This window comes from Malaclemys terrapin, chromosome 2 (assembly GCF_027887155.1).
Source record: "Malaclemys terrapin pileata isolate rMalTer1 chromosome 2, rMalTer1.hap1, whole genome shotgun sequence".
NCBI classification, from domain to species: domain Eukaryota; kingdom Metazoa; phylum Chordata; order Testudines; family Emydidae; genus Malaclemys; species Malaclemys terrapin.
Genome location: NC_071506.1, coordinates 248,089,647 through 248,115,159, shown reverse-complemented (window position 1 = coordinate 248,115,159; position 25,513 = coordinate 248,089,647). Strand labels below are relative to the sequence as shown.

The window sequence follows — 25,513 nt, the reverse complement described above, 5'->3', positions numbered from 1 at the left end:
TAGTACAAACTGTAAAGCTACTTTTGTATTTAAAATACACTGACAGAGATTTATTTTCTAACTCAAACCATCAACTTGATCATCTTAAATTAGTACTTTCTGGAACTGGAGAGCAAGTTGCTGTGTTTTACTCTATGAAACTCTGCATTATTTGTGATGACTATAAATATAAGTTTACTCATTACACAGAAGCTGGCATATTGTGTGGAAACATTACAATTGAAGATGGTGTAACATTTTCCAACTGAACAGTTTTTCTATTTGAAAACAAATTCTGATTAAAAAAATTGAAACGCTTTGCAGAAACATCAATTTTGTTGACATTTTAATAAAAAAATATCAAAGTGCTTCATTTTGACTATTATAATTTATAATATACAAATCTCATATTCTGTTATAAACTAATATAACAAAATGAAGCACTTTGATAAGGTCATTTTGCTATTTCTAAAATCCTTTTATTTTTTTTAGAAATTTAATTCTGCAGGAAACTTTGACTTTTTGTTCCAGTTTGGGACAAAAGAAATTTTTAAAATGATGGAATTCCCAATGGACTATAAATTCAGTTTCAAAACAGTTCTAATTGCATCCTCTCAGAAGTCGGAAGACAAAAATAGACTCACAGACATCACTATCAAAACTCAGGAGGTTTTTAAAAATGAATTATTAATAGACCAAATATTATTATACTATAGCTCTTCATGTATATTACTGTAAATTCTTTATATAAAATTACATTATGAAAATACTACAATTGCACTGATAAGCACTCAAAAGTCAGAAAAGGAGGTTATGGTTGCATATGCATGTATAAAATATTCTAATAAGAATGTGTATTAGTCTATATATGTAAGACACAATTCACAAAAATCTTTCATATGACAAGTAATCAGTGAACAGTAGTTAAATAAATTAAGAAAACACCATCTTAGCAGAGTAATAGTGAAAGTTTTCCTGACTTATTTAAGTTTGCATCTAAATTACCTTCACAGTGAGCTGACTGAGCTGTTGAATTGCATCCTAGGAAGGCTGTGCTGATGGCTAAACAGGAAGTGTACTGTACATGGATGGTATTTAAATTATTTAAACACATACCTTCTAAAGCAGAGATCTTATTACATACGTCAAATACAGAACATTTACACTAAACCATTATGACGATTAAAATAGTGCAAGTGTACCAGAATTGGAAGCCATGAAAAAAATCCAAACATGTTTGACATTTAGATATATAAACAATATGCTGTGCAGTGCTTATATTGTTTGAGAAATAGTATGTGATCATGTAATTCAGAGAAAAGAGTTAATTCCTCACAAATTGCCAAGCCCCAAATGTGATACCACAATGTGTGACAAAGCCCATGATGAGGAACACAATTTTATTAATATAGGAAGCTTAACATGCTGTGTGTTTCATACTGTTAGTAATTATCAATTTTTGCTTTCATATTTCTGATGTAAACATTTTGGAACAGAGGAAGTGATAGGGCATCAGATGTGTGTGGAAAATAGGTAACTGGGTCTAAACTCACTGACGTCCCTCAAAGTCAAAGATATTTGAGAAGTTTATAAACTATTTCCTGACTTTTATGTGCGTACCAATGCAATGTAGTTTGTCTGAAAACATATTTTCTTCATGTGATACTCAAATCCTATCATACAATCAACTGTATAGTAGTATTACTTATTGGACTACCATAATATCATCTGTATTTATTATTACCCAGGAATAAGTATGTCATTGTTTTAATATGACCCTCCCTCTACTTAATTTGGGCAAATGAGGTTTAAATGTGATCTTAAATGAGAGACTGAAATTCCTTAAGTTATTTATACAGAGCTGGTTCTCCAGCAATCTGTAAAATGTCTGACAATGTTTGAGCATGCAATGGTTTTTAAAAGATCCATTCAAATACAGTTTAAAAACATCTTCTACTTTGATATTTAAAAGTTGCTATTGATATAAACAAGTTATCCTAGAAGTCAAAGCAATGGAGGAGGGAAGCAAAGAGGTTGGTTGGGCTGAGAGCCAATATCCAAGGTTATGAAGTCTGAAAATGAAAAAGTAATTATATGTACCATTATTGTTAAAACATTTACTATTAATGTCCTTTGGTCAGTAGGAACACATTCAAAAGAAAACTTGTCTTTGACTGGAATTATTAGCAAAGCTGCAAAGAGGATTTATTCTCCAATGCTGGGAACCTACAAATTCTTATTACCAGACAGCTAATAAGTTTTAAGTGAAGAGCACTCTAGACTGTCAAACTCTCAGCATCATTTCAGCCCCAAAATGTGCTGAAAATTAAACAAGACAAACTGGACTAAAATATGGCACATGTGGCATATTAATGATCAGCTCAAGAGAAAATAAAATTTAGACAAATTCAGTCAACTATTTTTATGCCCAGTAGCTTGTTTTAAATAATAGCACCAACAATAGATGCAGCCATCTGTCCAGTTAGCCTGTCATTCAATGCATAGTTTTTAGGGTTGTCACATGCTTAAAAAATGTATTAATCGCACACTTAAAAAAATTAATCACGTGCTTAAAAAATTTAATTGTGATTAATCGCACTGTTAAACAATAATAGAATACCATTTATTTACATAATTTTCGATGTTTTCTACATTTTCAAATATATTTATTTCAGTTACAACACAGAATACAAAGTGTACAGTCCTCACTATATTTTTTATTACAAATATTTGCACTGTAAAAAACCCCAAAAGAAATACAATACCTAATACAAATACTGTGGTGCAATCTCTTTATCATGAAAGTTGAACTTACAAGTGTAGAATTATGTACAAAAGAACTGCATTCAAAAATAAAACATAAAATGTTAGAGCCTGCAAGTCCACTCAATCCTACTTCTTGTTCAGCCAATTGCTCAGACAAAAAGTTTGTTTACATTTGCCAGAGATAATGCTGCCTGCTTCTTGTTTACAATGTCACCTGAAAGTAAGAACAGGCATTTGCATGACACTTTCATAGACGGCATTGGAAGGTATTTACATTCCAAATATGCTAAACATTCGTATGCCCCTTCATGTTTAGGTCACAGTTCCAGAGGACATACTTCCATGCTGATGATGCTCATTAAAAAATAATGAATTAATTAAATTTGTGACTGAACTCCTAGGGGGAGAATTGTGTGTCCCCTGCTCTGTTTTATCCACATTCTGCCATGTATTTAATGTTACAGCAGTCTCAGATGATGAGACTGCTATAACATTAAATCATCAGCATGGAAGCATGTCCTCTGGAATGGTGACCGAAACATAAAGGGGCATACGAATGTTTAGCATATTTGGAATGTAAATACCTTCCAATGCCGGCTATGCAAAGTGTCACACAAATGCCTGTTCTCACTTTCTGGTGACATGGTAAATAAGAAGCAGGCAGCATTATCTCCTGTAAAAGTAAACAAACTTGTTTGTCTTAGCGATTGGCTGAACAAGAAATAGGACTGAGCAGACTTGTAGGCTCTGAAGTTTTATATTGTTTTGTTTTTGAGTGCAGTTATGAAATGAAAAAAATCTAGATTTGTAAGTTGCACTTTCATGACAAATAGATTGCACTACAGTACTTGTATGAGGTGAATTGAAAAATACTATTTCTTTTATCATTTTTACAGTGCAAATATTTGTAATAAAAATAATGTACACTTTGATTTCAATTACAACACAGAATACAATATATATGAAAATGTAGAAAAACATCCACAATATTTAATAAATTTCTATTGGTATTCTATTGTTTAACAGTGCGAGTAATCATGATTTTTTTTTCATTGCAATTAATTTTATTTAATTACATGAGTTAACTGCGATTAATAGACAGCCCTAATAGTTTTCATGTGACTTTTTCCACAAAACCACCATCGCTATAGTATCCATGCAGTCAGTACTGTAATATAAACACAAGTTTCCCTGAAATGCACATTATAAGCCACCTGTGTACGAAACCACTCAGAGAAATAGTAAAGAATGGACTCTTAGGATCAGAAGTTGAAGGAATTTTATTGAGTAACAAAAGTTACAAATGTCTGTGTAGTTGGAATGAGCATTATAGTGATTTTGATGTGTTCAGTAACTCTCCCCTGCAGTAAAGACAATTGCTGTAAGTTAGAGCAGCCCAGTGGCTAAACTAACTTACAGCAGAGCTGCACTGTCTCCTGACACAAGGAAAATCCAGGCAGCACAAAAGTGACTTAGATCCACCTTGGTCTTCTCTCCTCCTGGTGTGCATCTTGAAAGGCACAGAACAGACTTCATCCCATTGTTCTTTAAGAATTCCTACCCTCGCTTGTAGCAGATTGCAAAATAAATAAAAGATAGTCAACTACCATAATAAGTTCCACTAAATGATACAAGTGTAAGGGGACTGTTGCCCCCTTACTAACACTCAGTGGGGGTGTTTTGATTGGCTAGCTCCCAGCACTAAAAGGGAAAGTGTCGATGGCAAATCAGGAGCCTGAGACTGACAGCCCCCAGGAACAATGGGGAGAGGCCAATGCTCCAGATCAGCCTGATTGACAGGGCGGGCAGGCTAATCAGGGAATCAGGAGGCCAGGGGGGTCCCGTCCTCCATGTGAACTGGAATTGCCTGAGTCAGACAGAGTGGGGCTGAGCTAAGGAGAGAGCAGGGGCCCAAGCTAACCTGCTGGAAGCAGAGCTGCAGCCCCAAAGCCAGAGCACAGCCCAGAGAGAGCCAGAGGGGCCAGACAAGCAGCCCAGGAAGCAGGTCAGAGCTGGGAGCAGAGTCACAGAAGCAGCCTGCAGAGCGGACCTGTCCTGGGGGCAGAGCTGCAGCAACCAGAGCCAGAGAGGCCAGACAAGCAGCCCAGGGAGCTGAAGGCAGAGCAGCAGCAGCCGCCGTGCTGAGGCAGAGTGGAGCTGGGGCTGGAGCAGCCACAACCGGGTATGGTGAGCAGCTGGGAACAGCGAGAGGGACCCTGGGCAGTGGGCCCAGCACAGGGAGACGCCTCAGCCAAGAGGCTCTGCAGGCCAGACTTGGAGGGGGATCATAACCCCGACCGGATAGGGGCAACGCTGGGAAGAAGGGTCCTGCCATCTAGAGCCTGAGAGTGTGTGGCCAGAGCAAGTGTCCAACCCGCAGCATCTCTGCAGCACAGCCAGGGCCTGAGAAGGAGTCTGGGACCTACAAGGAACAGACTGTGAACTGCCCTGACGTTCCAGAGACATTGTTTGTAATGTTCCCTGCCACAGAGCGGGGTGATGTGTTTTCCTTTAACCTTTCCCATTTTTCCTTATTCTTTTTTTAAATTAATTGTTAATTAAACAACTTATATTTGCTTTAAATTGTATGAAATGATCAGTGGGTCAGGGAGGTGCCCAGTGCAGAGAAAGTACCCCGGAGTGGGGAAACCCTAGGCCCTGTCCTGGGTGACCACAGCAGGGTTGGGGGTCGAGCCCCCCAAGGATCCTGGGCCCAGCATTGTCGGGGTTACGAGGACTCTGCCAGACAGGACAGTGGAAGGGGAGTCCTCAAGGGCAGGGAGGCCTCTGGGTAAAGGAAGTGGGAGCGAGGACTCAGATCCTTTCACTAGCCCACTTCACTGGGGGAGTGCAGAAGCCAGGAAAGTTCCCACAATAGCGGGACCATTCCCCCGCTTACACAAGTATATATAAGGGAAAGTGTGTTAAATTCTCGAAAGGTCTTATGTAAACTGGCAAAAGCAAGGATAAATATTGTGGCAATATATACATGGGATACCACTCTGCCTGGAATCCTCTGCAATTCCTGTCCACAGTGGGTAAGTTAAGGACAGAATGACAGCTTCAGTATACTGTGACCAACTACTGAGTCTGCTGTTACAGATTCTTACAACTACATAACCCTATGTATCTCAATATTTAGTATGTTGGTGGTTGTGCAATATGTAAGTTTTCAATTGACTTTAATAGTCAATTTTTTTTACAAAGGATGTCCTAAATTAGGCACACAAAATATATAGATGTGGATGCATATATGCAAATTCACATGCAGAATAGGTACTCACATGCATGAAATGGTCAATTGGAATTTCTGTGGAATTATGTATTGTGTCTAATTGTGCTGCAACATAAGTGCCAGTTTTTCAAAAGTTATCATTAATTGTCACAAAGTGTGGGGGAGACAAGGCCCTGCACCACACCTTGCGCCCCCCCTGCCCTGCAGCAGCTCCCTGCCCCCCCTCCACCCTGAGATGCCCCCCCCCCCCCGCGGCAGCTCCCCCTCCCCTCCGCCCTGAGGCTCCCCCCCCCGCCCCGCCCCGCGGCAACTCTTTCATGAAACTCCTATAAATTTTCCTCAAACCTCTCCCCATCCCTAATTTTACTTAGGTTATCAGATCTCCAAATAGGCGCAGTATAAAATCAGAATCATAAAAAAAAAAATGCTCTGACAAGACATGTAATAAAATATTGTATTAATGAGCACTGATTTTAAGAATACTTTAATAAAGGTCAACTGACCCACAGAATATAAAACAAACTTGAATTTCTCATTGTTCTAGCTTAGAAGTAACACTTCATTTTCTATGACACACAAAGATTTTTAAGAACTGAAGTGAGGATAGGACAGATTATAATAAAAACCACTGAAACATATTCATACCTTGTTACTTTCAACGAATATTGTTTGTTTGTTTTTTAAATGGAAAGATGTGGAATAACTACTTCTGATAGTAGCATCTTTTGCCAAATGCCAAAAGATGGCATTTTTTGAGTCACACTGGCAAATGTTGGATACCTGGGTTGCACTCAAAAGATTCATTCTATTTGGCATATTCTGTTGGTCTGGTTCTCTACTGCCTTGCAATTTGTGAAATCATTTAGACCTGTGTGAAGGGGGAAGCACACAAGATCATCACTAGGCCAAGAGCAAAGCAATGGAGATGTAGGTCCTGAATCTTTATATCCAGAAATGAGTATATCTGTGAGCACACTGTTTAAATTCTCACATTTGAATAATCATATTTTGTCTTAAATTTTCCTCTCAACCAAAACAAAAGTATTTTTCAAGTAGCTTTATAAACTTTGCAAGCATTTTTCTAAAGGTGGCTAAAACTACAAGTATAATAGCTGATTTTCATGTAAGTGCACTTCTTTACATCTATACGTAAAACAATTTCAGGGGCAATATGTCCTCAGATCTCCCATCTCCCTAGTTATAGCACACCATCATTTCTCTACTCTGTCCAATGCAAACACATTTAATCTTTGATAAAGAATAGTAATGGACAGTAAGATAATGGTGTGAAAATTAAACAACAAATCATCTTTTGTATAGCTATTCTTAAATAATCCACTAAAAGCAACTCTCCATCTTGGTTTCTTCACTGAGGAAAGAGACATAACCATGCAGCCATTACACAAAACAAAGCATTACTGGGCTTTAGAAGAAAAACACTGGAGCCTGAAAAACTATTCTGATGCTTATGTTACAAATCTTCACTGCCAACATTATTTAAATCTCTAATAAAAAAAAGGCTTCAAGTTCCTATTTCATTTAATGTTAGTCACTCATCTCAGCCTGCTTTTTTTAAAATCTATCCTCTCTTTTCTATGCTGAAAGACTACAATACAGAACAAACAGTAATTCTGTAAAAATATTTGATATCTTGTTATCTTTTATTTCAGAGCACAGCTCTGGCTTGGATCTGCCACTCTGGGACAAAGCTCTCCTTAACTATAGATAAAATAAACACTCATGATCCTATTATAAACTAATCTAATCTGAACGAAAAAGATACAAAGTGCAACTTGTATCTATAAAGAAAATGTGTACTTCAAGGTTATTGCCAGTAGAGAGTCCCATTGCTCTCACATGGAAGGAGATATACAGTAAAGTGTTTAAGTAAGACCAATGCTAAAAAATGTAGAACGCACACAGGCTAAATTGTTATGACTACACTTCTTACAGTTCCAGACAGAAGTGCTCTCAGCAACAGCCTCTTGTAAGCTCCTGCATCCTCCTCCAACTACACAAAGTATTTGCAGTTTCTCATAATAACAAAGATTCAGCAACTATTTAGCAAAGTGAACGTTAAAAAGAGAATTAGGACTGTTAGTAAAAAGGGTACCATTTTTAATAAACAAGATTTCAGCACAGCTAGATAAGAGAAACCATTACAGAAAAGTGTAACAGTTTAATTGTAATTAACTTAATTTTGTTAACAAGCCTGCATATTTCATTTTCAAAATGAAAGCACACTGAGCATTTGGCCTTCATTCCTTCACCATTTGCTTACCCCCGGAATAATGTGCTTAGTTTGAGGAGACATCATACATCTGTCATGCATGTCAGACTACTTCAATGTGGACTAGACCCTCCAGCAGGAGTACTTCTCACAGGAGCAAAATCTCAGAAACAAAACAAACACACCAGTAAAAACTAAAGACAACCAAGTCTGGTTTGTTAACCATCAGCTGAGTTCTTTTTCCTTCTAAGGCCTGATTTAAAGTTCCAGTTTTGCCTACACAGAGCTTTACTGTTCTTCAGTGATTTCTCTCAGCTGTTGATCTAATTCAGTTCCTATACTAGGTTACAGCTCAGCAGTGAACCCCATCAACATCAATTAACAAGTTAGGGTGGAGGAGGGTTTTCTCCGTTATCATCTTAGAAAAGGAGCTTGCATGCTTGTTGGAGTGATATAAAATTTTATTTTCAGGTGCATGCCTGGGAGCAGGCTTAGGCCAGAATGCTAAATAATGACAGACTTGTTGCCTGACCTCCTGTAAATATATAAGAATTGGTTATCCGTCCAGAAGTAACATAGTTTGTTTGTTTTTTAAGAAGGAACAATAATTGAAAAGTATTCCTACATATATATAGGCAAGCAGACTTATTGTTTCCTATGCACAGTTATTAGAAGTTGATATATTAAGAGGGGTTGTGTGTACAAACATCAACTCAAATTAGGTTGAAAATCTCATTCTGTGGTTATTTTTAAATTATAAGATTTTACAAAGAGTATCAACCATACTATTTTGCTTGTGAAAACAGCTACTTCAAAAAATTCACTGTTTTTTCAAACAAAGGACCCAATCCTGCCAATATTTATGTGTGAGGACTTTTACACATGTGAGTAGTCCCAATGAACTCAATGGGAATACTCATGTACACAAAGGTACTCATGTGCTTAAGTGTTTGCAGGATTGGAGCCCTACTCTTTAAATGACTACGTGGATTAAGTGTAAAAAAGAATGTAGTATTTATCATGGTATGTTGGATACATAACCATCAAAGCAAAATGTCCCTCAAAGTCAGAGGACTATGCACTTGCAGCTCTAGCCGAAGTCAATTGGAGCTGAATGCACACAGCACCTCTAAAGATCAAACTCCTAATGTGTACTTCTTTACACGAGTCAAACTGGGATGAGCTACAAAGTTTAAATGCAGATCCAAACTTTCAGAAGTCCAGGACATTGAGGGACAATCTTTTTCTTCTGTGTTTGTACAGCAGAGTAGGAGTAGGATCCTGGTCCATGACCCTCCTAGGCACTTCAGTAACACAAAAAAAAATATATATATATATATATATTTGTTTGGGGTTTAGATCCAATTTGGGGCCATAAGAAAAATTTTATGACAAGAGTTTTTTTTTTTTAAACTGAGATTATTGGCTTCAATTGTCATGGTCGGTTGGTTTAAATAAATGCTTTTATACAGTGCAATCAATTCTGATATGTGTCAAGGTCAATAGAAATGAAAGATCTTAATGTTTTTCTTTTTTCACTATCTCTGAAAATGTGATCTGTTTGTGAAAGTGGCATCACACAGCTCTGCATCAACCTACAGTTTTCCTCTGTATTAGTATTAGTAACTTTTACAGAAGCAATGGTTACTTAATGTAACTGTGATTTTTTGAGATGTGATGCAAACACGTATTCTACTTGGGTGTGTACGCACCTAGTGTACTGGAGCCAGAGAATTTTGCCTTAGAGGGGCGGTGGCACACAGCCCATCCACTGGGTATAAGAGACAGTGCTGCCCCAACCTCTCTGTTCATTCACACAGAATGCCCAGATATTAGACTCTGATGCAGAGGGGTAAGAGGATGGGTCATGGAATACATGTCTGCATCATATCTCAAAGAGCACAGTTACAGTAAGTAACCATTTCTTCCTCTTTGAGTAGATGCAGCTGAGTATTCCACTTATGTGACAATCAAGCAGCATCCCCAAGGAGTGGGGCTCTGAATCTATTTAAACATGAACTGCAGGACTGCCTTCCCAAAGTTTGCATCTGCTCAGGAGACCACCGTAACGGCATAATGGTTGTCGACGTATGTGTCGACAACCATGTGGCAGCCCTGCAAATATCCAGTATTGAGATGTCACTTAAGAATGCTATTGACATAGCTTGCACTCTCCTAGAATGAGCTCACGCCTGGAGAGGAGGTGTAACCGAAGCTGTTCGTATGCAGTCTTGATGCAGAAAGATGGTCTGTAAGGAGACTGCCTGTCCCTTCATATGGTCTGCATATGACACAAACAGATGAGGCGAAGCCCAAAAGAGTTTAATCTTGTCCAGATAAAAGGCCAGATATCATCTGATGTCCAACATGTGAAGACACTGCTGCTCCGTAGATGAATGTGACTTAGGAAAAGACACAGGCAAATATACTGCATGGTTTAAATGAAATTGAGAAATCAATTTGGACACGAAGTTTGGGTGTGGCCACATCACCACTTTTTCTTTGGAGAATTGCATGTAAAGGGGCTCTGCCATCAGTACCTGCAACTCACATACTCTCCTCGCAGATGTTATCACCATTAGGAATGCAGTGTTTTGACATCACCTGGATCGATCGGTCTTCAGCTGTTGTAAAGACTGCGCCGATCACAAAATATCCGCCTTTCTTCTCCAAACATTCGTCTGAAACGTTTAACAATGTGATCTTCTCATCTTCTTGGAGGCCGACTGGGTGATCTTTTCTGTTCTTGCGGATACCACTCAGCAATGATTGTCCGTGAGCTGTGCTATGTGGCCCACTCATCGCATCTTGTTAGATCTGCTTTCCATGACAATATCTTTCACACCGCTGCATTCTCTGATCATTTCATGTGGGATGCGATCCAGAAAGGAAATTCCCAACATAGCTCATTCCATTGCCCTTTCAGCTACCAACAGCCGCTGCTCTTCTCTCTTCCTCAGTGCCCATGTTTCACTGCCATATAGCATGGCTGGCAGTACTGTTGAATTGAAGATATTTGTAGTGTGGTCTTGTCGATTTTTCCTTTGAGGATGTCCTTGATGGAATTAAATGCACACCATCCTGCCCGAATCCTTCGCTAGAGTTCTCCGTTTAGGTCTTGGCGCATATTAACTTCTTGGCCCAAATATATGTACTATTCCACTTCTTCGATTTCTTCTCCTGTTACCGTTATTCTGGCTTTTTGTAAGACGTCCGATCGCATGTATTTTGTTTTGCAGCAGTTCATCTTCAGGCTGACCTGAATGCTTTTCTTGTTGAGTCTTCGTAGCATGCTCTGCAGTTGGTTGGTGCTTTCAGCAATTAGTACAATGTCGTCTATGAATCAGAGATGAGATAATCATTCTCTGTTTATGTTGACACCACTCCTCCAATTGATCTTGTTCATAACCATTTCGAGGCAGGTGGTGAATAGTTTCGGTGAAATTGTATCTCCTTGCTTTACACCTTTCTCGATTGGGATGCAGAGGAGAGTTTCGAGGAGAGTAATGTCTGTTGTACATCCAGTATTCACTTCCTTCAACAAATTGATGTACTGCGTGGTAATACCCTGCTCTGTGAGCGCCTTTAATATTGCATTAAACTCGATGCTATCGAAGGCCTTTTCATAGTCGACGAAAGCAATGCACAGCAGGAGTTTGTATTCCCTCACTCTTTCTAGGAGACATAAGAGAGGAAAAGGGCAGGATGCCAGAGACTTGAATGGAGGTACCATGAGAATTACTAAGACTCTGTTAAGGTTCCATAAGGGAACCAGTTCCCACACCAGTGGATGGACATGAAGGATTTCTTTCAAGAATCTCACCATCATGGCATTGGAAAACTCTTATCTTCCATGAATGGGAGGATGACAGGCTGAGATCACCACTGGATACACCCTCAACGAGCTAAGCATAAGGCCCAGCAACTGAAGATGCATCAAATACTTCAAGCTGTCTCAGATACTAGCCAGCGTGGGCTGAACTCCATGGGCCAATGACCACACTGAATAATGCTTCCACTTTCCTGAACAGGCCATCTTAGTAGAAGGTTTTCTACTACTGAGTAGGACCTGTAAAACAGCCACTGAACATTGCTCTTCCTCCTCATTCAACTTTGGAGCAGCCATGCTGAGAGATGCAGAGAGCTGAGCAGGGAATGCAGAGTGTGACCATGATTCTGCTTGAGTGGGTTGGGATGGAAAGGAAGGGATATGGGAGGCTGAATCGAGCAAGGTGGTCAGAAAACCAGCACTACCTTGGCTATGCTGGGTGACGAGGATAAACTTGGCCTGATCTGCTTTCAGTTTGAGTATGACCTGTGGAATGATCGGGGTTGGAGGGAAAGTGTACAGGAGAGCCAACTGCCAGCTGAGATGGAAGGAGTGGGTTAGGGAACCTGAACTGAAGCCCCCTCGAGAGCATAACAGACAGCATTTCCTGTTGTCCCTTGTAGTGAACAGGTCAATTGTTGGGATGCCAAAAATAACTCTCAGAATACTGGGCTTAAGGAAAAAAATTCCCGCTGAGATGATCTGAGAGATGATTCTGGATCCCGGGCAAGTGTCTGGTTAAAGGAGTGATACTCTCATTGATGCAGAACTACGTCCCATCCACACACAAAAGCCTATAGCTCAACTGTGGTGGTTCTTTTAACTCAGATTGGCAGGCCTGTCAGGGGACAAACTCCAGCTGGAGTTAGCACAACTCATCAGCTGGTAACACCATCACTCTGTGCTGCTAATAATGACTATATAGTGCGGCAAGGCATCTCCTTTGACTCACTGGCCTCAGCGTTTCCCCCTCTGGTGGTGGGGCCTGAAATAAATCAGACCCACTCGAGAGAGTTGGTATTCCTCACTCAGGTTCTATTTTTGAATATTTACAAGGTGGACCTCAGGGTAAGCCCTAGCAGTATTCTCCTGCCAAACACAAAAAGGGAATCTCTCTCCCTGCCCTGTCTCTGGGGTGTTGCCTTGTTATGCCGGCTTTTCGATGCCAGTCCTTCTCCAGTCCATTGGCTCAGTTGCTTCTGCTATAGCAGTGGTTCTCAAACTTTTGTACTGGTGACCCCTTTCACATAGCAAGCCTCAGAGTGCAACCCCTGTCATAAATTAAAAAACAGTTTTTTGTATATTTAATACCAGTATAAATGCTGGAGGCAAAGCGGGGTTTGGGGTGGAGGCTGACAGCTCACGACCTCCCATATAATAACCTTGCGACCCCCTAAGGGGTCCCGAGCCCCAGTTTGAGAACCCCTGCTCTATTCTAAGGAAAGCAGCCTTCCACCCAGGAGAAGCCTTTTCTCCTTGCTGCCACTAGCTCTGCTGCAGCTTATCTCTTCTCCCTCTCTCTCACCAGAAGGTCACAGGCAGCCCTTAACTGGACTCAGGTGTCCCTAGTTGACCTGAAGTAACCTCTTTTCAGTTCAGGGGGATAAGAATCTTTACCATGGTAGGGCTGATATATTTGCCTTCCACCACTCTCTGATAGCTGTCCAGTCTGACTTTTTCACAGTAGCTAGAGTGTTATTTCACAACATGGCTACTCGCACTCAAACTAGGCTAACTAACTTGAGTATAGATAATTTGAGTTAACAGTGCAGTGAAGACATAGCTATAGAATTTTCTAAGGCCATGTCTACAAGGGGACACTCAGGACAAATCTACAATGGCGCACGCTCTAGCGCTTCTGGTGAAGACACACTAGCTGATTGGACACAAAGCAGATTGTGTCCATATATCTATTTAGGCAATAGAAACTGCAGGGGACCACTGCAGTGGGTGAAGCTACCACAAGGGTTAGGGCCCCTGCTTCTACTTATTGTCCTGTACTCTGTAAATCCTCCTGAGACCCCTGCAAAGCACATTACAACAGTATAGTGCTGAAGTGACCAAGGCATGAATAACTGTAGCATAGTCCATATCTAAGAGCATGTGAGTGATTTTCAGTGTGTGTGACCACATATTTGACTATGTGTGACTCATCGGGGTTGCAGGAATAAACCATCCCAATGTGTAGAAAGAATAGTAAGCAGGGCAGGCGACCAGCTTGGCTTAAAAGTGAAATCCTTGCTGATCTTAAACACAAAAAAGAAACTTACAAGAAGTGGAAGCTTGGACAAATGACCAGGGAGGAGTATAAATATATTGCTCAGGCATACAGGAGTGAAATCAGGAAGGCCAAATCACACTTGGAGTTGCAGCTAGCAAGAGATGTTAAGAGTAACAAGAAGGGTTTCTTCAGGTATGTTAACAAGAAGAAAGTCAAGGAAAGTGTGGGCCCCTTACTGAATGAGGGAGGCAACCTAGTGACAGAGAACATAGAAAAAGCTAATGTACTCAATGCTTTTTTTGCCTTTCTTCACGAACAAGGTCAGCTCCCAGACTGCTGCACTGGGCAGCACAGCATCGTGAGGAGGTGATCAGCCCTCTGTGGAGAAAGAAGTGGAAAGGACTATTTAGAAAAGCTGGACGAGTACAAGTCCATGGGGCCGGATGCGCTGCATCCGAGAGTGCTAAAAGAGTTGGCGGATGTGATTGCAGAGCCATTGGCCATTGTCTTTGAAAACTCATGGTGATCGGGGGAGGTCCCAGATGACTGGAAAAAGGCTAAAGTAGTGCCCATCTTTAAAAAAGGAAGGAGGAGGATCCAGGGAACTACAGGACAGTCAGCCTCACCTCAGTCCCTGGAAAAATCATGGAGCAGGTCCTTAAGGAATCAATTCTGAAGCACTTAGAGGAGAGGAAAGTGACCAGGAACAGTCAGCATGGATTCACCAAGAGCAAGTCATGCCTGACTAACCTAATTGCCTTCTATGACAAGATAACTGGCTCTGTGGATGAGGGGAAAGCAGTGAACGTGTTATTCCTTGACTTTAGCAAAGTTTTTGATACGGTCTCCCACAGTATTCTTGCCGGCAAGTTAAAGAAGTATGGGCTGGATGAATGGCCTATAGGGTAGATAGAAAGCTGCTAGATTGTTGGGCTCAGCGGGTAGTGATCAATGGTTCCATGTCTAGTTGGCAGCTGGTTTCAAGCAGAGTGCCTCAAGGGTCGGTCCTGGGGCCGGTTTTGTTCAATGTCTTCATTAACGATCTAGAGGATGGTGTGGACTGCACCCTCAGCAAGTTTGCAGATGACACTAAACTGGGAGAAGTGGCAGATACGCTGGAGGGTAGGGATAGGATACAGAGGGACCTAGACAAATTAGAGGATTGGGCCAAAAGAAATCTGATGAGCTTCAACAAGGACAAGTGCAGAGTCCTGCACTTAGGACGGAAGAATCCCATGCACTGCTACAGACTAGGGACCGACTGGCTAGGCAGCAGTTCTGCAGAAAAGGACCTAGGAGTTACAGTAGATGAGAAGCTGGATATGAGTCAACAGTGTGCCCTTGTTGCCAAGAAGGCTAACAGCATTTTGGGCTGTATAAGTAGGGGCATAGCCAGCAGATGGAGGGACGTGATCATTCCCCTCTATTTGACATTGGTGAGACCTCATCTGGAGTACTGTGTCTGGTTTTGGGGCCCACACTACAAGAAGGATGTGGAAAAATTGGAAAGAGTCCAGCGGAGGGCAACAAAAATGATTAGGGGGCTGGAGCACATGACTTATGAAGAGAGACTGAGGGAACTGGGATTGTTTAGTCTGCAGAAGAGAAGAATGAGGGGGGATTTGATAGCTGCTCAACTACCTGAAAGGGGGTTCCAAAGAGGATGGATCTAGGCTGTTCTCAGAGGTAACAGATGACAGAACAAGTAATAATGGTCTCAAGATGCAGTGAGGGAGGTTTAGGTTGGATATTAGGAAAAACTTTTTCACTAGGAGGGTGGTGAAGCACTGGAATGGGTTACCTAGGGAGGTGGTGGAATCTCCTTCCTTAGAGGTTTTTAAGGTCAGGCTTAACAAAGCCCTGGCTGGGATGATTTAGTTGGGGATTGGTCCTGCTTTGAGCAAGGGGTTGGACTAGATCAGTGGTTCTCAAAGCCAGTCCGCCGCTTGTTCAGGGAAAGCCCCTGGTGGGCTGGACTGGTTTGTTTACCTGCCACGTCCGCAGGTTCGGCTGATTGCGGCTCCCACTGGCTGCGGTTCGCCGCTCCAGGCCAATGGGGGCTTCCGGAAGCAGCGCAGGCCGAGAGAGGTGCTGGCAGCCGCTTCCCGCCGCACTCATTGGCCTGGAGCGGTGAACCGCGGCCAGTGGGAGCTGCGATCGTCCGAACCTTCGGACACGGCAGGTAAACAAACTGGCCCAGCCCACTAGGGGCTTTCCCTGAACAAGCAGCGGACCGGCTTTGAGAACCAATAGACTAGATGACCTCCTGAGGTCCCTTCCAACCCTGATAGTCTATGATTCGTTTGAGTCTACTATTTGATCATTTGCGCTCAGCTCATGACTGAGTAGAGTCACAAAATGTTCTTTCCAACTTTCTGGTATCATACTGTACTCAGTCAGAAGGGTGCCATCAGTGGACAGTTATTGGCTCTTTGTGGTCCATAAATGGAATTTAACTCATGAAAAAACCTCAGGTGTTATTAGTATCAGCAAGAGCTTGTAGTTCTGTTGCTTTATTTCTCCAAGTGTCCTCCATCTCCCACAGCTTTTTCTACACTTTTGATTTTGATTTCCTGAAGGCTTCTGCAGCCATGAGAGAGGAGGGGTTGTTCAGTTCAACTTGGTGTATGACTCAATGGACCACAAGGAGTGCTTGAATATTGTTGTCATTTGCATGAAACCAGTCCTCATTTTGTTGAGTTGGAACACCAAGGATTATTTTAGCTGTTGATAGTACTGAAAATTTGAAAAGTGTACCACCTTTCATTGACTGTTCTGCTTACTCTTGCATTGGTACTATTTAATAGTGCAGCATGAATGGAAGTTGCTAACTGGTTCTCCCCTCTTCTCTGCAAAGATTCGAAACATCAACATGTCGGTTCAGTTTTGGAACAATTTTCAATCTAGGAGATGAATCCTGATATTCAGTTTAGTATGGATAAGTTGGCGAACCATAAAGCATTCTATGCTTCACATAGCCCTGGTAATGTAAACATCCCTCAGGCCTTTTACGCTGAGTGATGACAGAGCCCAGAAGGTGCCATCATTTTGACTGAGGGTGCTGCCAGGAATAGAACCACTTTTCTGGCATGTTGAAAAAGGTGTTTGTAACAGCAAGGTCAAACTCTGTGCAGAGTGTTAGGAGTAGTTCTCCATTTGTATTTAAAGACCCACTTCAGAATTTCCCCATGACTCTGTTCCAAGTGATATAATCATCTCCAAAGTGAGCACTGAAGTCACCCAATAATAAGATTTTGTCACTGCTTCTCAAATTGAAGGAGGATGGGCTTCCCTGAATAGTGCCGCCTGCTCGCCTAAGTAGGACCTCATATTCCCATTGCTGAGCAAGAGTCATGTGTCCATCACACCTTGCCCGTTCACATGGAGATCATTGGCTACTGGCTTCCAAGTTCTCAGGCCTGTTGGCACCACCTAGGAAACTCACGCCACAAGTCTTTTGGTGAAGGGTTGGTGAACGATGATGGTGAGCTGCAGGAAGGTGGAGGCTATTGATATTGGTAGATTGTCCACGCAAATAGTTTAACGTGCAACCTGCGGTGCGTAGTAGCAGGATCCATGCTCTAGGATGTGGCAACCTTTACCCAATGGACAGCCGAGGCTCGATGGCTGGAGGGTGCTGCGTCTGCCTCACAGTACCTGCTAACTCAGCTATGAGGTGTCCAAAGAGGGCCTTCACCAGGCGCCTGGGGCTTGATGGCCCATATTAGGATTCTTCCACCCAGTTGAGCCCTAACCATTTGCCTTGCTGCTGACGAAAGGTGTGCACTTAGATTCACCAGTCCCAGATCCAGACACTGGACATTTAGCCCAGATGAGGACCTACAGGAAAGGTGGGGATAACCTCCAAGGTGTTCATTACATTAGAACTTTTAAAAGTATACATATAAAAAAGGGTCAACATCGCAGTTTGGTTAAAATGACTAAAAATAGGTGACTTTTCTCTCATCGTGCTTCCATCTATGCCATAAAAAATGGATTACTGACATGGTTGTCTGTGTTCTATTTACAACCTTTGTTGGAAAATCATTTATCAGAGAATAATGAGTTTCAGATAAATCTTATCTTACAATATAAAAGTAATCATCCTTTAACAGGTTGACAATTCACAACTTCCATTTATTCTTATCAGATAAGGATATGGAAGTAATGAAATAATCCTCTCATATTAATCTGAAAGACATTGTTTTGTTGTTTACAGTTTGACACCACTTCCTCTGTTGATACTGAAGCAGTTCCTTGCCAATTAAAATGTATACTGAAAAGATCTGTAGCACATAGAATGATAAGAGAGTGTAACAAATTTAGACAAGCTACACTATGTTACAAAAAACAAAAACTCTATGTTAAACCACTATTAAGGTTGCAGTTCAAACACCGAAAGGTTAGGAAATGGCAGAATTAAGGTTGCCTGTGCTTGACCCCTTCTGCTCCATCCCTTTCCACTGCACCCCAGTCCCAGTCTCCCTCCGTGTGTTCCTCATTCAATCTCCTTCCCCCAGGCCTCCCTCACACATACCTGGCTCTTTGTCTCCTTGCCCTGCCAATCCCAGCTCACCCCTGTAACCTAGCTCCTTGTCAGATCTGTCTCCCCTCTCCCCTCAGTACCTTCAGCCTACTCCAGTCATCCCTAGTCCCAATCTCATTGCCAGCCAGTCCCAATATCCATCTCTGGCTCCTTGTTCAATCTCAGTGTCCCCCTCCCCACCACTGGCTCCTATCCCTTCCGACCCCGATATATACACCATGTTTCCTTCCCATCTCTCAGTCCCAGTCTCCTCTGAGGTCAGACTAAATGATCTACTCAGTCCCTCTGACCTTAATATCTAGAATCTATTAATTCTTTGCTCTCCCCTAGTTTCCAGTCCCATGCTCCTTGCCCAGCCAATCCCAGTCTCCCCCTACCCCAACTCCAAGTCATAATTTCCCTCCCCTGACTCTGCGCCAACCTCCAGTCTCAGGTGTGTGTCGGTCCCCCTTTCCTCCCCAGGCTCCTTGTCCCAATCTACTCCATCCCCGCTAGTCCAACACTTGTCCCCTCTCTACCTGAATTAGGTAGCTTCCACCTCCTTACTGTCTGGGTCCCAGAGGGGGTAGAACATTGGGCACATGGAAGAGACAGTCTCCCTGGTCACTATTCCAGTGCCAGGCCCCGGCACAGCCTGCAGAAACCTAGTGCTGCAATTGCAGGGAAAGTGCTATTGAGCTGCCTGCAGCCCCAGGCTTGAGTATGCTCAGCAAGGATGGAATCTTCAGAGATTTTAGCTGTGAATCTCCAGCAAATCTCTACCAAGCATGTGTGAAATGCAATTTTTCAAAGATTTATAATTTGGCCAAATGTTGATGAATTTCAGTTGGGACAGCAGAAGTCACATCCCTGACACAAAGGCCACACCCCTGCCAAATTTTAAGTCCAAACCATGGGTGAGATCTTGCGCTTCCTAAAGAGGTCACCGAAATTTTCCTACATGGGCAAAACAAGGTATTTTTTCCTAGTGTTGTTCTCAGAAACAACAGAATTCTTTTGGTTCAGATAGGGACCTCAATGTTCAAAGTTAATTTATTAAGAGTAAACCTCTCTGGCCTCTTAGGGGCAAGGTTCTCCTACTTAATAACTTAGTGTAATGTGTAGCGAGTCACTTGCATGTTATAAATTAGGCCAGTCAGGCAGCCCACATATTATTAAGATATGATTTTTGTACAAATTATGCATTTGAATCATTTAAATTAAATGTGAACACCTTTGATATTTGCTTATTTCCAGGCTAACCCTTTTCTCCTTCAGTTTAGCTCACCTTTATTAGTTATCTATTTCTGTAAAAGTCAGGCAATATATGGAAATAAAAATCACAAATATTCCTAGTTGATTTTATGAGTCATGTGGAGCTGGATTACATAATGAGGTCATGCTAAATGCAGGGCTTTCCCTTTCCATTTGTTCCACAGTTACGCACATTCTAGATTATTGATGTTATCCATTATCATTAACTTATCTTTAGGCTAAGAAAGCAAACAATTATTTCCCTCAAATTGGGGCTATTTCTGCAGTATCCTCTCAGGCAAAACTCCCAAAGATGTCAAGACTGGCTCATTATGACCAACACCATTTCCATTCCCATCATATTCCTATATTAAAATTAACTGTTTTAAAGTCAGTATTCAGAGTACAATTAAGTAATATTAAATTAAGTATGCCTTTATCTTGAGTCATATGTAAGCAGAGTCAGGATGAGCTCTACCCTGACATCTGGTGGTGAATTATGGCGAGTGTGGAAAAGAACTCCAGGGGCTGATCTTGTTTGCATAGGCACACCCACTCGCCTGGCATGAAACAACAGCAACTCAAAGTGGTTACTTTGGCTGGTGTGGGATCCCCAGTTTCTCTGTTATTGGGGCAGGAAGAATAAAGTTTTGTTACCCTGGTTCTGTGAATCAAGGCCAGTGGAACTGGTGTATGACAGAAGGACTGAGTGAGTCATTCACCATTACCTAAGTAGCATTTGCTTGTCAAGGGGCATGGGTTACAAAACCCAATGAATTGAGAGAGGATGGGGACAGGTATTTGTACCTGATAGTATGGCCCCTCCCTGAGGGGGTTGAAACACCAATTGCACTACCTCCTCTCTCCACTGTTGAATGTCAGAGCTAACTTTGATTCCCTTAGGAGTCTAGTTACAGACTGCTGAGCTGAGTTCACTTTGGGCCAATAGTGCACCAGCACTGGGGCTCCCCTACTACTAGCTGAAATCACTAAGAGCTGAAATCACAAAAGAGCTAAAGCTATTTAAGAGCTGAGATCACTGAGGCTGTGTTAACTAGTGGGGGAGCCTGAAGCTATATTGCTAAGCTAACTTAGCTTAGCGGGGGGTGAGCGGAGCGGAGCGGCTCACAGGTCGGTGAGCGGAGCGGCTGGAGGAGCAGCTAGCAGAGCAGAGCAGAGCAGAGCCTTGTGGGAGCGGCCCAAGGGACGGCCGGAGCGGAGCGGCTCACAGGTCGGTGAGCGGAGCGGCTGGAGGAGCAGCTAGCAGAGCAGAGCAGAACAGAGCAGAGCCTTGTGGGAGCGGCCCAAGGGACGGCCGGAGCGGAGCGGCTCACAGGTCGGTGAGCGGAGCGGCGCAGCTCACAGGTCGGTGAGCGGAGCGGAGCGGCTCACAGGTCGGTGAGCGGAGCGGAGCAGCGCGGCTCACAGGTCGGTGAGCGGAGCGGAGTGGAGCAGCTGCCAGAGCAGTTCGTGGGACTGCGGGTGGAGTGGAGCAGTTCGTGGTGAAGGCTGCAGTGGGACCCCACGGAGAAGCAGCCGGTTGGCCTCGGATCACGTAAGGTGCCCCTTAACACCCTGCTCACCCCCCCCTTTGAACTCTGGGACTGCACTGATCATGGACAGAGACTTTGGGGGGTTGTCGGACTTTTGGGACTTTTGTGATTCTTGGGTTGCTGGACCCAAGAGACTTTGGGATTGGTGGACTTTTGGGACTTTGGTGATTCTTGGGTCACTGGTTTCAAGAACCAACGGGAGAGGACACGGCCCAATTTGCTGGGGTGGCTCTTCGCTCATGGTTTGGTCTAAAAACTCTAGTTGTGGTGTTTTTCCCATTTAATGCTGATGTTGTTTACCTCATGTTATTAAACATTTTCTGTTACACTCAGACTCCGTGCTTGCGAGAGGGGAAGTATTGCCTCTTAGAGGTGCCCAGGGGGTGGTATGTAATTGTCCCAGGTCACTGGGTGGGGGCTCGAGCCGGTTTTGCATTGCGTTATTGAAACGGAACCCCTAGATACAGAACCCGGCCCTTGTTGCTGCCAACTTAGATGGGCAGAAGGGTTACATTTTTGGGGGCTCGTCCGGGATCCCCTGGGTCAGTACCCCTCGCAAGCACCTGTTGAGTGTTCCCCTGCATTGGGAAACAATTGTGGTTATATTTTGAGGAAATTACTGTTTGTATAATGGCTAATATGTCGGGTTTGTTGGGCCCCGGCCCTGCAGCCTCTAGCTCAGGGGCCACAGCATCAGCCAATGATTGGACAAAAGCACTGGGGCAAATATTGGAAAAGGTTGTGTTGTCCCATGCTAGGTCAAACTCTTGTCGTGAGTTAAGGTTATTTGCTGGGGCAGAGGAGTTCGAACCCTGGTTGGAGCATACCACTGAAATGCTGCAGGAGTGGGCCGTACCTGATGCAGAAAAGCGAAGATGTCTGATAGGGAGCCTTAGTGGCCCAGCATTAGATGTGATTCGCACCCTGAAGCTCATTGACCCTGGGGTCAGTGTGAAGGACTGCCTAGAGGCCCTTGATCATACCTTTGGGAGTGTAGAGGGCCCTGAAGACAGTTACTGTAAGTTCCTTAATTCCCGACAGCAAATTGGCGAGAAGATTTCAGCCTATATACAGAGGCTGGAAAGACTGCTTCAGAGAGCTGTCATGAGGGGTGCAGTGACTGCTGAACAGATGGATCGGACCAGACTGGCTCAAATTGTAAGAGGAGCTCAATATCAGAACTCGATTCTACTCCATCTCCGGCTAAGAGAACGACGGGAACATCCCCCAAGTTATTCCCAGCTGATAAAGGAGGTCAGAGAAGAGGAAGAAAGGCAGGCTGCCAGCGAGTTTTGGGAAGCCCAAACATTGGAGCCAGCCGGCACAACACCACTGCAAATGGCCAGTGTACTGATGGTGAGCACCACAGAGGAACTTGCCCAACAAGTGCAGGTCCTGACAGAACGGATAGCTGAACTGCAAAGCACCATTGACCAAGCTAAGACTTCCGGGAATAAGGAGCCTCTGACCGTGGCGATGGAGAAGTCAGCATTTAGAGCCACCATCCCATCTGGGCGAAGAGGGAAAGGACAATTCTTCTGCTACCGATGTGGTCAGGATGGACACAGTGCTGCCAAGTGCCATAATGAAGAAAACCCCTCCTTAGTGTATGGAAAGCTGAGGATCAGTTGGGAGAGATCCGGTAGCTGCCAGAGAGTCCAGGGACGGGGACCACCCAGGCCTGCAGGATTTGAAGATTCCCCCAGAAAAGACTGTCCAGCTGGGATCCCCGCAGGACTGATAGGGCCTCGAGCAGAGGTCATGGTGAAGATTGAAGGGGTGGAGTGTAAAGCCGTGCTTGACACTGGATCTCAAGTGACTATTATATTTCAGTCATTCTACCAACAAATGCTTAGGCACCTGCCTATACAGCCACTGACTGGCGTTGGTCTGTGTGGCCTCAGCATGGATGAATACCCCTACCAAGGGTATGTCATAGTGCACCTGGAATTCCCAGAGGAGGTTGCTGGGGTAAGAGAAGAGGTGGACACAGCTGCATTAATATGCCCTGACCCTAAAGGGACCTCTGATGTGTCTGTGCTGATAGGGACCAACTCCAGTCTCTTCAAGGTGCTCGCGGATTACTGCAGACGACGGGCTGGGGACCAGTACCTGAATACCCTGATGATCCATACGCTTTGTGCTGAAGCCTATAGGAAGATTGAGGGTGCTAAAAAGGAGACATCTGAGCTACCGATTGGGGCGCTGAAGTACATGGGCACAACCCCGTTAGTAGTGCCTGCAAGGACGGAGCAAGAAGTGCTTGTCATGAGTACTCGGCTGAAAGGCAGTAAAGGGGCATTAGCAATGGTTGAGCAGCCGGTTGAAGGAGAGCTCCCGGAAGGAGTGCTGGTCCCCAGTGGAGTCATAACCCTACCTGCTGAAGCCCAGGAAAAGGTGACTATACTGATTGCTAATGAAACAAGTCGAGATGTTGTTGTGAAGCAAGGACAAAAGATAGCGGATCTCTTTGAGCCTGAATCAATTGTAAAACCCCAGTGTGAGACTCAAGTTCCGCCAATAGACCCTGCAAAGTTTGACTTTGGAGATTCACCGTTGTCCGAGGAGTGGAAAGATCGCCTGAGGAGGAAACTTTGTGAAAGATCCAAGGTGTTCTCATTGCATGAGTGGGATGTGGGATGTGCAAAAGGAGTAGAGCACAACATCAGACTACATGACTCTCGACCTTTCAGGGAGAGATCTAGGAGGATTGCCCTCTCCGAGATGGAAGATGTGCGACAACATCTTCAGGAGCTGGCTGCGAATGGCATCATTACAGAGTCCCGCAGCCCATGTGCCTCACCCATTGTGGTGGTCCGTAAAAAGAATGGGAAAATCCGGATGTGTATTGACTACCGCACCCTAAACCGCCGTACTGTGGTTGACCAGTACACAATGCCTCGAGTCCAAGATGCCTTAGACTGTTTGCTGGGAAGCCAGTGGTTCTCTGTGTTGGATCTTCGGAGTGGATACTACCAGATCCCTCGGGTGAAGCAGATAAGGAGAAGACAGCCTTCATCTGCCCATTAGGGTTTTATCAGTTTGAACGCATGCCCCAAGGGATCTCTGGAGCACCTGCCACATTTCAATGTCTTATGGAGAAAGTTGTGGGAGACATGAATTTACTGCAAGTGTTAGTTTATTTGGATGACCTGATAGTGTTTGGAAGAACCTTGGAGGAGCATGAAGAAAGACTTCTTAAAGTGCTTGATAGGTTAGAGGATTATGGTTTGAAGCTTTCAATTGACAAATGCCAGTTCTGCAGGACCTCAGTGAAGTATGTGGGTCACATCGTGTCCCAAGAGGGTGTGAGTACTGATCCCGATAAAATAGAAGCCCTCACTACATGGCCATGTCCAAGTAACTACAGAGAACTCAAGACCTTTCTTGGGTTTAGTGGCTACTATCGCAGATTTGTGAAAAACTATGCTACGATTGTAAAACCTCTGAATGATCTTACCAGGGGATACCAGTCCAGCAGGAACAAATCTAAGACCAAGAATAAGGGAAGGTCCCCAAAGCCTCCTGTGCAGAGACACTATGGCCCCTTCGAACCATTTGGGCCACGGTGGGATGAGAGATGTGAAAGGGCTTTTCGAGAAATCATTACTTGCCTAACTCATGCTCCAGTCCTAGTCTTTGCTGACCCAAGCAAGCCATTTATCCTGCATACTGATGCCAGTTTGGAGGGTCTGGGAGCAGTACTGTACCAGGAAGTGGAAGGAAGACGTAAACCTGTAGCCTTTGCCAGCCGAGGACTGTCTGATAGTGAAACTCGCTATCCCACCCACAAGCTGGAGTTCTTGGCCTTGAAATGGGCCATCACTGAGAAATTTCGAGACTACTTATATGGTGCTCAGTTCCAGGTGTGGACAGACAACAACCCACTGACCTATGTGTTAACAAGTGCTAAGCTGGATG

The 25,513-nt window shown here is 43.5% G+C and overlaps 1 protein-coding gene across 2 annotated transcripts in view; it reads right to left on the bottom strand.

Annotated features, from left to right (window-relative positions):
* The window catches only part of CACNB2 (calcium voltage-gated channel auxiliary subunit beta 2), a 410,979-nt gene that overhangs the window by 163,335 nt on the left and 222,131 nt on the right, over positions 1 to 25,513 (bottom strand). The gene's annotated exons all lie outside the window — the stretch shown is intronic.